Below are 16287 nucleotides of genomic sequence, written 5' to 3' on the forward strand. Positions count from 1 at the left end.
AAGTTTTCCTCCAACAGCAAAATGTTCTATATTGTCCACATATTGTTCAGTAAAAAGTTACTCCAATTTGAGCGTCCGGTTTGGGAGGGAGATGGGAGAGAAGCCGGTAAATTAGTAGTTTTTAAATTTACGTTTTTCGTCAATATTTCTAAGACTATGATTTAGCGTAAACAATGTTTATACAAAAATGTTCTACATGAAATTTAAAACAAAAAATATCGTATACATAATTGTTATAAAATCAACGGTTCCAGAGTTACGGAGGGTGAAAAGTCGAGGTTTTCCATACTTTTTATATTTTATGGGCAATATTTATGATGTAACTATACCAAAAACCCAGACATCCAAAGTGAAAGTTATTCTCCAACACCAAATTGTTCTATATGGTCCACATAATGTTCAGAAAAAAGTCACACCATTTTGAGCGTCGGGTTTGGGGGGAGAGGGGGAGAAATCGGTAAATATAAAAAGTATCGAAAACCTCCACTTTTCACCCTCCGTAACTCTGGAACCGTTGATTTTATAACAATTATCTATAGAACCTTTTTTGTTTTAAATTTTATGTAAAGCATTTTTCTATAGAACATTCCTTACGCTAAAGCATAGTCTTAGAAATATTGACGAAAAACGTAAAAAAACTACTAATTTACGGACTTCTACCCCATCTCCCAAACCGGACGCTCAAAATGGTGTAACTTTTTACTGAACAATATGTGGATCATATAGAACAATTTGGTGTTGAAGGAAAACTTTTACTTTGGATGTCTGGGTTAGGCCTTTTTTTGGACCAATTATACTATACTACCTCCGTAACTTTGGAACCGTTCATTTTAGAAGGGTTATGCATTAGGGTGGAACGAAAAAAATGATTTTATAATTTCAATGTGTAATAGTGATAGAAAGTTGCCTATAGCCATTGTAAAGCCACAAATAAAATATTTTTCCAAACAAAATCTTTTTAGAGGTGCCGCAAAAGTGTTAAAAGTTAGAATATTTAGTTAAATTTTGCAAATTTTGATGATTTTGGTTTGGTAAAAAATAGCTATTTTAATGGCTTAATTCCTATTTTAAGTGATAAATACACACTCTAAAACTAATCTTTCAAGACAATTTTAGTTTTAACTTACAACAATACATTGTTTATTTTTACTAAAACTGGCAAAGTTTGAACTCGAATTCCACATTTAAAGAAATATTAATAGGAAATATTTATTTCATTCCTTAATAAAATTTAACATTCTGACTATAGCAGAAGAGCACATTTCAATAGTAGAGGAACCTGGATCAACCTTGCTAGGGTATATAACTTCTGCTTCCGGAACAGGTGAAGCTATAAAAGATAATGGAGCATTTTCAAGAGGACAATCTTTTGAACATTTCCAATATAACAGCTGTCGGATTTGATGGAACTGCCACTAACACCGGCATAACAATGGTGTAATTGCTTTTATAGAAAAAAAAAACTAAATAAGCCGCTGAAGTGGCCAATTTGTTTGCTCTATACCAATGAATAATTGCCTTTGCATAATTTGTTTTGCACATTGAATGGAAAAACTAAAGACTTTAATGAATTTGGAGGGCTTTTAGGCAAAGAACTTGAAATCTGTAACCAGCTTCATGTGGTTAATTTCTTTCCCATACAAAACAACCTCCCTACTCTAGAGATTAAGGATGATCTAAGCACAGATCAAAAATATTTACTTGAAATGAGCAAAGCAGTCTCCAGTGGTGTATATCCTTGTGATCTTTCTTTAAAAACCCATGGGAAATTAGCTAATTCACGATGGCTTACGTTGTCCAATCGCTTTATTCGGTTATATGTTGCAACAGAGAATGCTCCAAATAATCCGAAAACTGTAACTATGTATGTATGTGATGAAGGTTTATGTCCCAGTCTGGTTTCATATCAAACTGAAACCATTTTGTGTAAATGGATCAAAACATCTATGGAGACTCATCAAATTTTCACGTTATCTTTGTGACGAACATCTCTAAATAACTGATCCAGTAATTCAAAGGAATCGGACAAGAGAGAACATATAAGGGAGCTAGGTCTGCTGCGACTTTTGAAGGCAAGATCGGAACTCATAAATGGTGTAAGGAAGTTTGTTGTCCCGAAGCTTAACTTTAATGCCAATGACTTACATTGATATAGATATAATTAACTGGACGGTAGGATAAAATTACTTAGCCTCTTATGACAAAACATAGAACTGATGAGGACTTAAAAAATATATAAGTGAAGCAAGAGACCGTAGCTGTCAGGTACAGTGTGTGGATTTTCCGTGTTTTCCCTGTCATACACAGGCAGTGAAAAGAGCCATAAATCTCGTGACTGTGTCATCTCGTAGTGTATGTGGTCTTGTTAGAGCAAAGATTTCTTCCCAAAAGATCATGCCCAAGTTTGAGACAAAAAACCATTTTATTTAAGTATCAAGATGAATATTGTAACTAAAGAAATCTTATAGCAATGTGTACATATAGCAATTATAGCAATGTTAACTGTTATTAGAAGCAATATTTGACTAATAAATGTTAGTTACGTCACCAGGTTAAATATAAAAAATATTTGAAATTTTCTGTATTTTTTGTTAAAAACCTATCTTTTCAAAGCTCTGCGGCACCTCAAGATGTAAACCTAGAACAAAAATATTTTGTAGTTTTATTGTAGACATGATAAGGCAACTTTCGAGTGCTATTAGAAAGTTCCATGAAAGAAAAAATGTTTTTCCTATCCTTTCGTTCCACCCTATTATGCATAGGACCTTTTTTATTTCAAATTTAATGTAGAACAATTCTGTATAGAAGGTTGTTCATGCTAAACCGCTTAGTTTTAGAAATGTTGACGAAAAACCTAAAAAACTACGAATTTGCAGATTTCTCCCCCCTCTCCCCCCCCCCAAACCCGACGCTCAAAATGGTGTGACTTTTTCTGAACAATATGTGGACCATATAGAACAATTCGGTGTGGGAGGATAACTTTCACTTTGGATGTCTGGGTTTGGGTCTAACTATACCATACTATTTTAGCAAAAACTTTCTTTGTTCATATATTTTAATTTATAGAATAAAAGTTTATTATTTTTAAACATATGCCATTGTTTAAGCCATATTTCACAAACAATAATCAAATTAATTTGATTTTTGTGGAAATAAAATATTAAAGTACAACAAAATATGGAGAGAAAAAATAATATATTAGATAAAGATTGGAAGAAATTTTGGTGGACTCAACTTGTGTGAATCGACTTCAATCAATCGACTTTAATCAATCGGTAGTCAATCGACTTTAATTTTGCAAATTGCAAATGAATGGTACAGTAGTCTTCTATATAAAAAAAAAATCAACTTGCTATCTGCTTTATTTTCAGTCCTGCAACATTTTGAAAAAATGATTTTTTTTGCGAAAGCTGGGTTGCAAAATTTATTTTGCAAAATATTTTGAACCGATCTTAATCAAATTTACAGTACAATTTTGACTATATCATAAAGATTTTTTGCGTAAAATATGAAATTTTTTATGGTTTTTTCGCAATTATTGTTATTTTTCAACAAGGGTGACAATTTTTAAAATTTTTATTCAATCCTATATTGTATTAAATTTAATTACGCAACTTTTACATGAGTGCAACTTTTCTCGTAAGTGAATGCTTTGAAAGTTATAATCAAAAAACCAAGAAAAATATCGAATTTTTCTTTAATTTTTTGACACTTTTATTATTTAAACAATGTTCCGGACCTTTCTGAGTGGGAGAATAACTCAATTATTATTAAAGGAGTTAATTCCAAGCAATTTCTGCTAAAAAATATGAGTCACCCCTCAACGTCCATCTCAAAACAGATGCGCCATGGACTAAACAGAGACTTTGGAATTTTATCTAATATAATATATCTGATATAGTTTATTCTACTATGCTAAGAGACCGGGCTCGCACACGCTCTATATAAAATTCAGAAACACACAGAATAAGAAATAAATTATTTTCTAGAAAACCTGTCAAGCTTTGAAGAAAAGAACTACTCGTTGTGGAAATTGTCTAAAAAAAACTGAAAACACAACCACAAACTAAAACATTGATTAGAAAAAATGATGGCTCCTGGTCTTGAAGTGACGAAAAGAGGGCTGATACCTTCGCTGAACATCTTCACACAGTTTTCAAATCGCACAACAGAGAGGTTCCAAAGAACGGAGAGAAATTTATTACAGATGTAGTAGGTGAACCTACTAGTAAAAGGTAAAATTACCGAAATCGAAGGACTAATCAAAACTAGTACTTAAAGAACTACCTGAAAAATCAATAAAGCTACAAATGTACATATTCAATAGTATCCTAACCCAACAAAGAATCTATCCGACCTTCATCCTACCGCCCTATTAGCCTACTGCCTTTACTGCCTTTTAAGGAGAAAAATTTCTCCTTAAGCAATTATCCCCAGTCATAAAAGAAAAAAAACCAACACGCCGCCATCAGTCTAGGTTCAGAACATAACACAGAACAATACAACAAGTACATACACTAGTAAACCCATCAGAGAGAGAGAGAGAGAGAGAGAGAGAGAGAGAGAGAGAGAGAAAGAGAGAGAAAATTTATTGTTTCTAAAAATGAGTATACATTTATAAAACATAAATAATCTATAAAATAAAAGGTATTGTTCTGCTGCATTTCTGGGCATTGGTCTGGCCTTCGACAAGGTATGGCATGTTGGTATGCTATTTAAGCTAAAGTAAAACCTTTCCCATCCCTTCTACCAAATTCTAAAAAGCTATCTATATTTCCAACTGACATTTCTTAGTCAAGCAGGGTAATTGATACACAAGCCTAAGACCAATAAAAGCCAGAGTACCGCAAGGTAGTGTCCTGGGAACAATATTGTACTTGCTCTACACGGCTAACCTATCGTCAAGTAACAGAGCAACATGTGCAATTTTTTATGATGAATCGCTGTACTAACTAACCTCTCACCATGATCCAATCACAGCATACAGAATCCCCAAAAAGACCTTAACAATATCCAACGATGGCCTAAAAAACGGAAGATAAAGGCAAATGAGAGTAAATCCACCCATGTAACTTTCACCATGAAAAAACAAACATGTCCAACTGTAACTCTGAACGAAAAATAGCCCCCACAAACCGATACTGTCAAATACCTAGGAATCCACCTTGATAAGAGATTAACTAGGTAAAAGTACATTCTCGCAAAAAGACAATAACTAGATACTTATAAAATGCCGAAAAATGTACTGGATCATCGGTTGTAAATTGCAACTATCGCTTGAAAACAAACTACTGATATATAAAGCCATATAAAAACCAGTGTGGACCTATGGTGTCCAACTGTAGGTGACAGCCAGTCGAACAAACCTAGAATTACTGCAGAGATTGAAGAACAAAGTCCTTAGAACAATGCTAAATGCCCGTTGGTATGTGCCAAATTATGTGATAGAGCAAGACATCAATGTGCCATCCAGTGGCGGCTCGTATAACTTTAAGAAGGTAGTGCCAGAATCCGGGCAGCTGCCTAAATTTTTAGTGACGGTTTCACGATATTGTCAAAAAGGATATAAAATAGAAATTAAAAAAAAAATAGGGGCAGATATTTTTATCTTATATTACTATTTTTGGGATGCCAAGAAATTGACCAAAATTTATCAAAACAGTTCCGTAAATTAAGTATTTAACAATAAAAAAACTCAACTTACCACCAGTATTTACTGCTGATGTACTTTTTTTTTCATCACTAGGTGGGGAATCTGCAAACAGACGTCGGAAGTAAACATTTCCAACAATGCTGGGTTCCTGAGCTGAAACCTCGTCAGTGTCACGTCGACCAGTTTGGCCCTAAATCGGACCTCCCTGCCCTCCGTAACTCCGATGTGGCCGGGACCAGCTAAACCCCACCCCTCTCATACTAGGGCATCAGGGTGGAATCGCCCGTTAGGGCATGATTTCTCCCCGATGTCCTTCTTTTGCCCGATTCTCAGTCGCTCGTCATCACGCATCAGCTTCCGTCTCTCGCACTCATCCGACCACCACGTCCTTTAATCCTATGCTGTCAATCTTTCATTCTTCCTACCACTGCTGATGTACTTGAAGTTTGTTGTTACGATTTGGTCTCTAGAGCCTATTTAGAAAATTATAAAAATAACACTATTCTATTATTTACACACACGCACAAAGTTATTTAATATAACTGTTAAAGTTTACGATATGTGAAGTCCATCCTTCTTTCTTTTTTGGTGGCAAAGTTTTCAATGACTTTATTATTAAAATTGTCAATGCCATTTACAAAATGTCTTTCTGCAGACAGCATACCTAAAGCACTTAGTCGTTCTTCCTTCATGGTATTTCTGAGGAATGTCTTAATTCGTTTTAGTATTGAAAAACAACGTTCTGCTTCAGATGTTGACATGGGAATGGTTATTAATATACTTAAAAGTTTAACAGTTTTTTCAAATGTACATTTTAAACTTCATCATTTAATAAAACTGATAACGGAACAGCCCCAGAGGTAGTACTTAATTCGTCTCGCTGATACAATACTTGAATTAAGTTTTAAGTCGAGTTTTATTTAAAAATAAAAATTGTGTGCATGTTTCATTAAGAAATGATTCGGGGAACTTATCCTTATAAGCAGAAAACTTCTATGACATAAATAAATGAGAAGCAACTAAATGTACGGAGAAGGTAAACCTTGTTTTTATTCGCAACAAAACTGCATCGCATATCTCGTCACCTCCAAACAAAACGCATACAAAACAGAACAGTTTATTAGTTTGTTCGCAACCACACAACCAGCTATTTTTATCATAAATAGTTTTATTAAACTTACGACAGCGAAGTTTTTGTCCATTTCCACTTTGTTTTTCAATTTTTAAATCGGGTAAAGGCCGACCGAGTTCTTTATTTTGAAGTTTTTTTTCTAACGAAAAACCACCAAAAGAGTTTTTTAATATACTAATTTGATTCATTGTCAATAAATAAATTAAACGTAGAAAATAATCAAAATATTATTTATATACCTACGACACCCACGATCACGACGCACTAATAATTACAAATTAAAAAATATAGTAGAGTATTAACACAAATATACAATACAGTAGTAGATAATAAACACAATAGCGTCAAGCGAACGCGTAAAGAAACTAGAAATAGATCTAAAACATTGTATCTTAAGATCTACTTTTCGAGATTTCGAGCCTGGCACGGAGAGTCCAATTTAAACGTATATTAAAAGTACAATACCGCTCTATCTCTGTCACTTACATAGGATGCTCATACAATCTTTCTCTTTTCTGGCGTGCCACTATACCTTTCGGCACCGGGATTTTCATGATCTTCATCCCTTATCCGGTCAGCTGTGGGTGGCCAGAGTCGGTGGTTAGATGTGCATTGCGCTACACAGAAATAATCACAAAAAAAAATTAACAGGCATTAAGATGTTTTTAAGATAAAAAATATGTTTCTGCATAGTTAGCAAGGTAGTGCCATGGCTCTATAGCACTACCTCACGGGCCGCCACTGGTGCCATCCATTATCCATGAAAACAGCAATAACAGAATATTAAAAAATATATTCCCAAAAACTAGAATCTCATCCAAACAAGCAGGGCCGCGCCGTCCACGTGTGCAATGTGTGCGGCGCACACAGGCGCCTGCAATTAAGGGGCGCCACTAGTTTTCACAAAAATTTTAGGCGGATCAAAATAACACTTTACCCCTTTTTTATCAGCATCTACCAAACGTTGGGATATCATACAAAAACACTTTGCAAGTTTGGATTTAAAGCATTTATCTAATTCACGCTTGTCCAGCAGAATTCATGCTTTAAAGAAAGTATACAAAAATTTGTGAGAAATTTATTATGCTTTATTTGATATAACGCATTAGGATAAAGATCGTGATTGAAATTATCAAGCTAGATGTTTAGGAGACTTAGGACTAGGATTTAGGACATTTACATTTATATGCTCAGTTGTGCAGTTTACATACCTATGGTATAAAGTTTTGATGAAAGTTAACTTCGTTAGCAAAATTTTTCAATCAAAAACAATGAATATGCAGCTGGCCTTAAATGCTTTACAAGAGATAAAACAATTGTTGCTAGAGTTTTGGACAGATATCAAATTTAATGATGTAATTATTACAGCAAATGAAACTGCAGAGAAACTGGATGTGGAGCCCAGTTATCAACCAGCCACACAGTTGCGCCTTCGGAAAAAAAGCTGACAGTTCGATTACGAACATAAAGACGAACCGATTTTGGATCCTGAAATGTCATACAAAGTTAATTTCTTTCATTATGTTCTCGAATAAGCATTAATGTCAGCAAAGGAAAGATTTTCATGTTGGAAATTCATGTTGATTCTTTCAAATTTTTTATATAATTTAAACGACAGTACAAAAAACTCACAATAAAAACTTTTGTGTAGAAATTATAGATATAGAGGGAGACGATTTCTTTAAAGAATTATATTAGACCGATCAAATAAAATTACAATACATGTAAATCAAAATGTAATTTCGTACAGGTTGGAATAAATTTTTTATCAAAGTTTAGGTCCAAATAAAAGATATTTTCAAGAAAGTATATGATTCATATGAGGGGACCATTGTTTAAATAATTAAAAATTAATAATTTTTGCACAAAATTTACTTTTTTAACTGCTGCGGTAATTCGTGTTTTTATTAAGGATTTTACTATATTTTCTGCAAAGACGAAGAAACAGTCTTTTATATGAGACTTGCTAAATTAAATTTGACCCATAATTTATTTAAATAATTGTAAATCAATATTGAAAAACAAATTTCCAAAAAATATTATTTGCAATATAAATAAGCACTATAAAATATTTTGTTTTGCAGAAAAAGTTGCGCTGTAATATCGCAATAAATCGACAAAAAAATCGGTTGATAAATATTGACTAGTTTATGAGATATTTAATTTGTTTATAAAAAATTACAATTTTTTTAATTGCAAAAACGCGGTTGTTGCCTACAGAGTATATAAGTTTTTAAGATCTCATTTGTTTAGCTTTTATGTATGTTTTCGATAAATGTATTGACAAATCAAAATTTCGATTAAACACCCCTCCATAATGGCGTTTGAAAATTGGTATAATTTGTTTTTAAATTATTTTTTTAATAACATCGCCGGGATTAAAAATTTTTAAATTATTTTTCGATATTCGTATTCTAGGTAATTTTTGACATACCCACAAAAAAATAAAAATTTTCTAGAAGCATTTTTGGTCGAGATAGCTTTTCCCAGTTTAATAATTCATAATTTGTTTATTTATCAATATTGACATTTAAAAGTACGTTAGTACATCTATTATCCTTAATACTTAACAATGTCATTTATAAACATAATAAAAGTTGTAGAATATTTTAAGAAATGATGATATTCGTAGCACCTTAAATGAAAACTTTTTGTCTGAAACTTGGCGGAGGAGTAGTTTCCAATATATCCGTTAATAATGGGCCAATTTCAATACTTTCTATTAATTTGGGGTAGCATATAAAAATAATAACATCTGCATGACCCTTTTCACATCCAAGATAATCACAAAAGAGCATTAAAACAAATTTTTATTTAAAAATTTAACAAAATAGTAAAATTTCGTTAAAGAATCACAAAACTTTGTTCTTTGTACAAATCATTGTCAAAAATTTCGCAAAAAATAATGTGAATACCTACAAAATTAAATATATAAAAATAATGGAGGACAACCTCTATATAAATATATTATGTTTATAAGTGAATAAAAATTAACAAATATATACACAATTCTTAGTGTATTACATGTTAAAAAGATTATAGAATTAATTGTAAAATACATATATATTTTAATAAATAGTACAAACAAAAAAGCCTTTAACAAATTTTAATGCTAATTCAGTATTATTTTTTTATAAAAATCTTTTGTGTCAACTTTTATTTAAAACATCTAGAGAAAAAATAAATAAAAAAAATTGTTTATAACAAATTGACGAATATATATTGTTAAAAGTGTCATTTAGATGTACTATTTTTATATACTACCATAAACTAAAAAGAAACATTGAAATTGGTCCATTATTAAAGAATATATTGCAAAGTACTACTGCACCACTCTTCATGCAAAAAGATTTCAGTTAAGGTCGCTTCGAAAATCATTATTTTTTAAAACATTCTTAAATTTTAACTCTATGTGTAAATGACATTGTCAAGTAGTAGGATTAAGAGATGTACTCACACACTTTAAAATGTTAATATTGATAAATAGACAAATTATGAATTTTTAAACTTGGAACAGCTATCTCGGCAAAAAATGGATCTAGAACTTTTTTTTCTTTTGTAACTGTGTCCAAAACTACCAAGAACACGAATATCGAAAAATAATCTCAAAATTTTTAATCGCGGTGATGTTATTAAAAAAAAAACAAGTTTTAAACAAATTACACCAATTTTCAAACGCCATTTTGAAGGGGTGTTTGATTAAAATTTTAGTTTGTCAATGCATTTGTCGAAAACACACATAAAATCAAACAAAATGAGACCTTTAAAACTTGTATACTCTATCAGCAACAACCGCGTTTTTGCAATTGAAAAAATGGTAATTTTTTATAAACAAATTAAATATCTCACAAACTACTCAATATTTATCAACCAATTTTTTTGTCAATTTATAGTGATATCATAGCGCAACTTTTTCTGTGAAACAAAATATTTTATAGTGCTTATTTATATGGCAAATAATATTTTTTTGGAAATTTTTTCTTCAATTTTGATTTACAATTATTTAAATAAATTAAGGGTCAAATTTAATTTAGTAAGTCTCATATAAAAGACTGTTTCTTTCATATACTTTCTTGAAAATATCTTTTGTTTTGACCTAAACTTTAATAATAAAGGGCCTAGCCGGGTAAGATGGTGAAAAGTGCCCCCAACCCAATTTAAATTCCATATAGGCCACTTTTTAGCACATATAGAGGAACTCACTTTCTGAAATTTTTAGCCCCCTATGTGGTCACGTGACCCCCTAGAGCCTAATTAGGCTTTTTATGTTTTTATTTTTTCTCTCAGCCGCATCAAGAGCTAGCCAAAAACTTTATTTAAAAAAGTTGTAAGTTTCAAAAAGGTCTAGACGAAAAAAATTTTTTTTATTTTTTTGGCGGGAAATTCGAATTTTTAGAACAATTTTAAACTTTTAAATACCTCTGAAAAAAAAACTAAGACACTCGTTTTTACGAAAATTAATTATAATGTGTATTTTTGAATAATCTTTCACCCTTAATTTTTTCAGATTTTTAAAATTGGTGAAACGTACCTTTAAAAATAAAAAACCGCATTTTTTCGGTTTTTTTTTTCGTTTTTTGATACAATTTTATACATATTTTTCAAAAAATTTAACACCGTCACTAGAATAGGTAAAAAACTGAAAAATAATTGGGGTTTGCTTAATAAAAATTTTTTGTAACGATATCCATTTTCAAGATACAGGGCGTTGAAGAAAACAAAATTTTACATACTTTTTACGATTTTGCCGAAACTACTGGCAACATTGTAATAAAACTTGGCGGGTTTTAAGAGGTAGTGATTGTGCATGTTTTGACATACAACTAAGGATTTGATATTCATCATTGGCGCGCATAGGGGTAATGGTCTGAACTTTTCAAAGAAAAAAAGATAGTACGCCACTGACATATTTCAAATTAACAATCATTTTTGAATTCCTCGTTCAATTTTCAATAAAAAATCTATCTTCTCATTTTTTCATACGACGCGCTGTTTTGCTGCAAAAAATAAAATATCTTAACGCTTCCAAAGTATTCGAATTAATTTTGATAATAATGGATGTTATTATGTAGATGTAGAAAGTACTAGAAGTTCGAATACTTTGTAAGGGTTAAGATCTTTTATTTTTTGAATAAAAATGGCGCGTCCGATGAAAAAATAAGAAGATACATTTTTTGTCACAAATTGAACGAGAAATTCAAAAACTATTGTTAATTTGAAATATGTCAGTGGCGTACTATCTTTATTCTTTAAAAAGTTCAGACCATTACCCCTATGCGCGCCAATGATGAATATCAAATCCTTAATTGTATGTCAAAACATGCACAATAACTACCTCTTAAATCCCGCCAAGTTTTATTACAATGTTGCCAGTAGTTTCAGCAAAATCGTAAAAAATGTGTAAAATTTTATTTTCTTCAACGCCCTGTATCTTGAAAATCGATGGCGTTACAAAAAATTTTTATTAAGCAAACCCCAATTATTTTTCAGGTTTTACCTATTCTAGTGACAGTGTTACCTTTTTTGAAAAATATGTATAAAATTGTATCAAAAAACGAAAAAAAAAACCGAAAAAACGCGGTTTTTTATTTTTAAAGGTGCGTTTCACCAATTTTAAAAATCTGAAAAAATTCAGCGTGAAAGATTGTGCAAAAATACATATTATAATTGATTTTCGTAAAAACGAGTGTCTTAGTTTTTTTTTCAGAGTTATTTAAATGTTTAAAATTGTTCTAAAAATTCGAATTTCCCGCTAAAAAATAAAAAAAAAAATTTTTCGTATAGATCTTCTTGAAACTTACAACTTTTTTAAATAAAGTTTTTGGCTAGCTCTTGATGCGGCTGAGATAAAAAATAAAAACATAAAATGCCTAATTAGGCTCTAGGGGGGTCACGTGACCACCTAGGGGGCTAAAAATTTCAGAAAGTGAGTTCCTCTATATGTGCTAAAAAGTGGCCCATATGGAATTTATATCGAGCTGGGGGCACTTTTCACCATCTTACCCGGCTAGGCCCTTTATTCCAACCTGTACGGAATTACATTTTGGTTTTATTTTATTTTATTGGGCTATATGAATTATATACAGCTTCAGCCTTTGTTAAAAGAATTAAATAATGATGTTTGTAAAATTTTAAAATATATATTTTTAAAGAAATTAACTGTTTTTCTTCGTGATGTGCCTATCCGTGACGAATGTTGGCGATGGTAATCTTTATCTTAGCTATATCCGCGCCATGCAGAGCGGAAAAGCTGCACAGATGTCTGTTGTGTTAAACCAGGTTCTGAGGTATTTTAACCAGGATGTTTTTTTTGCTGGACCTCGCTTTCCAAATATTTTTCCTCGCACGATGGCTTGTAGTGGGGCATATCTGGATTAATTTTGCATAATGTGTACAAAGTATTCTTACTTCGAGATTTGATGGTGCCTCTCGGTGCCTTCGAACCCCTCGGTTCTTCTTTATTCTGAGGACCTTCTCATTTGAGGGTCAGTCCACGGGATTTTAAGAATTCTACGGTATAGCGACATCTCAAAGCTTCCCATTTTCTGCACATATCTTCGTTCAAGGTCCACTATTCAACACCGTAAAAAAGAACAAAGAAGACGCAGCATTCTTACTTTTATATCAAGAGAGAGGTTATGCCTCTTGAAGAAGGCCCCCATACCTATGGTTGAAGGTGGATTTAGCTTTTCCAATGTGCTTTCTTTTTTCTTGGTTGTTATTTCATTCTTCATTTGTTATGGTGCCGAGGTAGTTGTGTGCGTCACTCTTTCTAAAGGTATTTGGTTGATTTAGAGTTGCCCTTCTGTTACCTTTTTTTTGCTAATGATCATAAGCTTTGTCTTCATTACGTTTATATTGAGTCCATATTATCGACTGTAATATGGGATTTTGTTCATAAGGACTTGTAGGTCTTTTAGGTTGTCCGCAAATATTATATCCCATCTAAATAGTTAATCGCAAATATTATGGTGTCATATGTCATCTGCATCTGATGTTATTTAGCAGGTACCCGTTTAGTAGAGTTCCTTTTTCAGTTTCGTTTAAAGCTTCGATAAAATATTCTTTCAGAGTAGAGATTGAAAATTAGATTGTACAAAATACAGCATTCCCTAACTCCACGCATGATGTTCACGTATTCGGTGTGCTCACCTTCAACTCTAAGGTTTGCAGTCTGATTTCAGAAAATGCTGGAAGGCGCGAAAAATAATTTTTTTCTGAAATAGATATTTATTTTCAAGTTTACCTGTATCTTTAGTTATTTATGTTGTTACGCTAAAGATTTATTTTTACTCAATTATTTTAACTTAGTTTATTTTCCTGTTGCATATATGAGAATTTTTAGTTGTTTTTGTTTGGTTACAATAAATAATTGTTAATTTTCACATTATGTATTTAATTTAACGAGACGATTTAAAAAAAATGCGTATTTTTGGGCGCCATTAAATGTTTTGCACACAGGCGCTACCACGTGCTGGCGAGGCACTGCAAACAAGTTAACAAGAAACCTCACTGATGATCATAATGATGTATGTAGAGCTTGAAGAGATTCAAAATAGTGGACCTAGCAAGCAGATTGTTTTGACAGAAAACGCTGGAAATTAGGATGCAAGAAATCGCAGCAGGTGTAGAACATTAGCCTGTGTATACATAGGTATATAATCAGTTTAAGATACGAAACAGGCAAACTTACCTTTAACAAAATCTAGGTGGACCTCGATCTCGTATTCAGCTTCTCAGCAATTCCATCTATATATACCATTTCTCACTAAACAGATTTTTTTCTGCATCATTTTCGACCCTCGATTAAACGAATCACTCCGGACATCTTCTCATTTCGGCGGCGACCAACTCATTCTGCCATATATACACACCACCACAAAACAGTTCCTATAATACAACCGTCAGGTTGTCTAAAGAAAGAATTTTGATGTTTCCTAAACAATCTAAAATTAACTTCCTTGCACTTTAGTGCTTCTTCTCTTCTTATCTTCATTATTGATCACTTTTCTCCGTTTTGTTCATTTCCACTTCTCTCTTTGTATCAAAATTCCTTGTTTAGACAACTTTTGGAAAGTACTCGGATCAGCCTTGAACAACTTACCTAAGAGTCTAGATTCTAACTCTAATAAGCGTCTCGAAAGACTCTCAGATTAGTCGCGCTTATTGACCACCCAGAAACTATCAGTGATCCCATGTCTAATAATCACATATTACACTTACTCTGTGGAGTCCCTAATTAGAATAGATATTTCAATATTTCATCTTAAATTATAAAATAAATAATTTTTAATTTAATTTTATAATATTATTAGACCTACTAAATTTTAGATTAAAATACATCTTAAATCTCCACCAGAAATAACTATACTCCTACCTTACCCGATTATAACGACCCCGTAGTAACGACACGACACTGGATGCTGAAACAAAAAGAAGGATAAGTCTATACGGATAGTCTCAGAAGAAAAATTTACAAAATTTTAATACGTGCATCAATTCTATAAGGTGAATTCTACAGGAGGAATAGAAAAATTAAATACTTACAAAATGCACGAAAGAGAGGAATAAATATTTATTTTAAAATAAGAAACCTCTTCAAAGCTTTATTCATGAAAGTACTAAAAAGCTGTATCAAAGAAGACTAGATCAAAATCTCAACGAGCATTTAGAAAACACAACAGAACTATATCAAAACATGCTATGGGCAATGCAAAATAGTACCAAAGAAGTATTAGGAGAACAACCGAAAACCAAATTAAGCAATTAACTCTGGTGGAACGAGTAGTAGCGGATAGATACACTTATACGATCCCGGTGTAAGTCAGATCTATTTCAGGGACGCGACCCTGCTCACGCAAGCCATGGCTATCCCCCAAATCCAAATAGAGGAGGTCATGTCCCGATCCAAGTTTCCTACCAAATATCCAAAAATCCTTTCCGATTATCCAACCCACAGGAGTAAACCTAATGCACCAGAAAAATCATTGGGGAAGGCAACGGGAAACCACTCCAATTATTTCTCCCGAGTAAAGTTAACATGGCGCAATCCAAACATAATCAGAGTATTACTGATCATGGATCTCGGAAACCAACATCCGGCAGGGAAGGGTGTACACCAGACTGTAGGGCCTTCCCGGTCGTCACCACACGAAACCCCTACAATTTAAAAAGTACGACAACTTTAAAAATGTCTAGCAGTGCAATCAGATTAGGCACATGGAATGTTAAAAGCCTCTATGCAGCAGGCAAGCTCGGTAACTTAGTTCAAGAGGTTAAACGCTTAAAAATTGATATAATGGGCATCAGTGAGCTCCGCTGGCCTGGAGCGGGAACATGTGAACAAGATGAAGGCACACTATACTATTCTGGAAGTGTAGAAGATGACGTTTATTATAGGAATGGGGTTGGCATATTTATAACATCTAAACTCAAGAAATATGTTAAAAATTTTCTACCTGTGAACGACAGACTAGCGATACTCCAATTAAATAGTAAACCA

The sequence above is a fragment of the Diabrotica virgifera genome, chromosome 3, assembly GCF_917563875.1.
Source record: "Diabrotica virgifera virgifera chromosome 3, PGI_DIABVI_V3a".
Taxonomy (NCBI): domain Eukaryota; kingdom Metazoa; phylum Arthropoda; class Insecta; order Coleoptera; family Chrysomelidae; genus Diabrotica; species Diabrotica virgifera.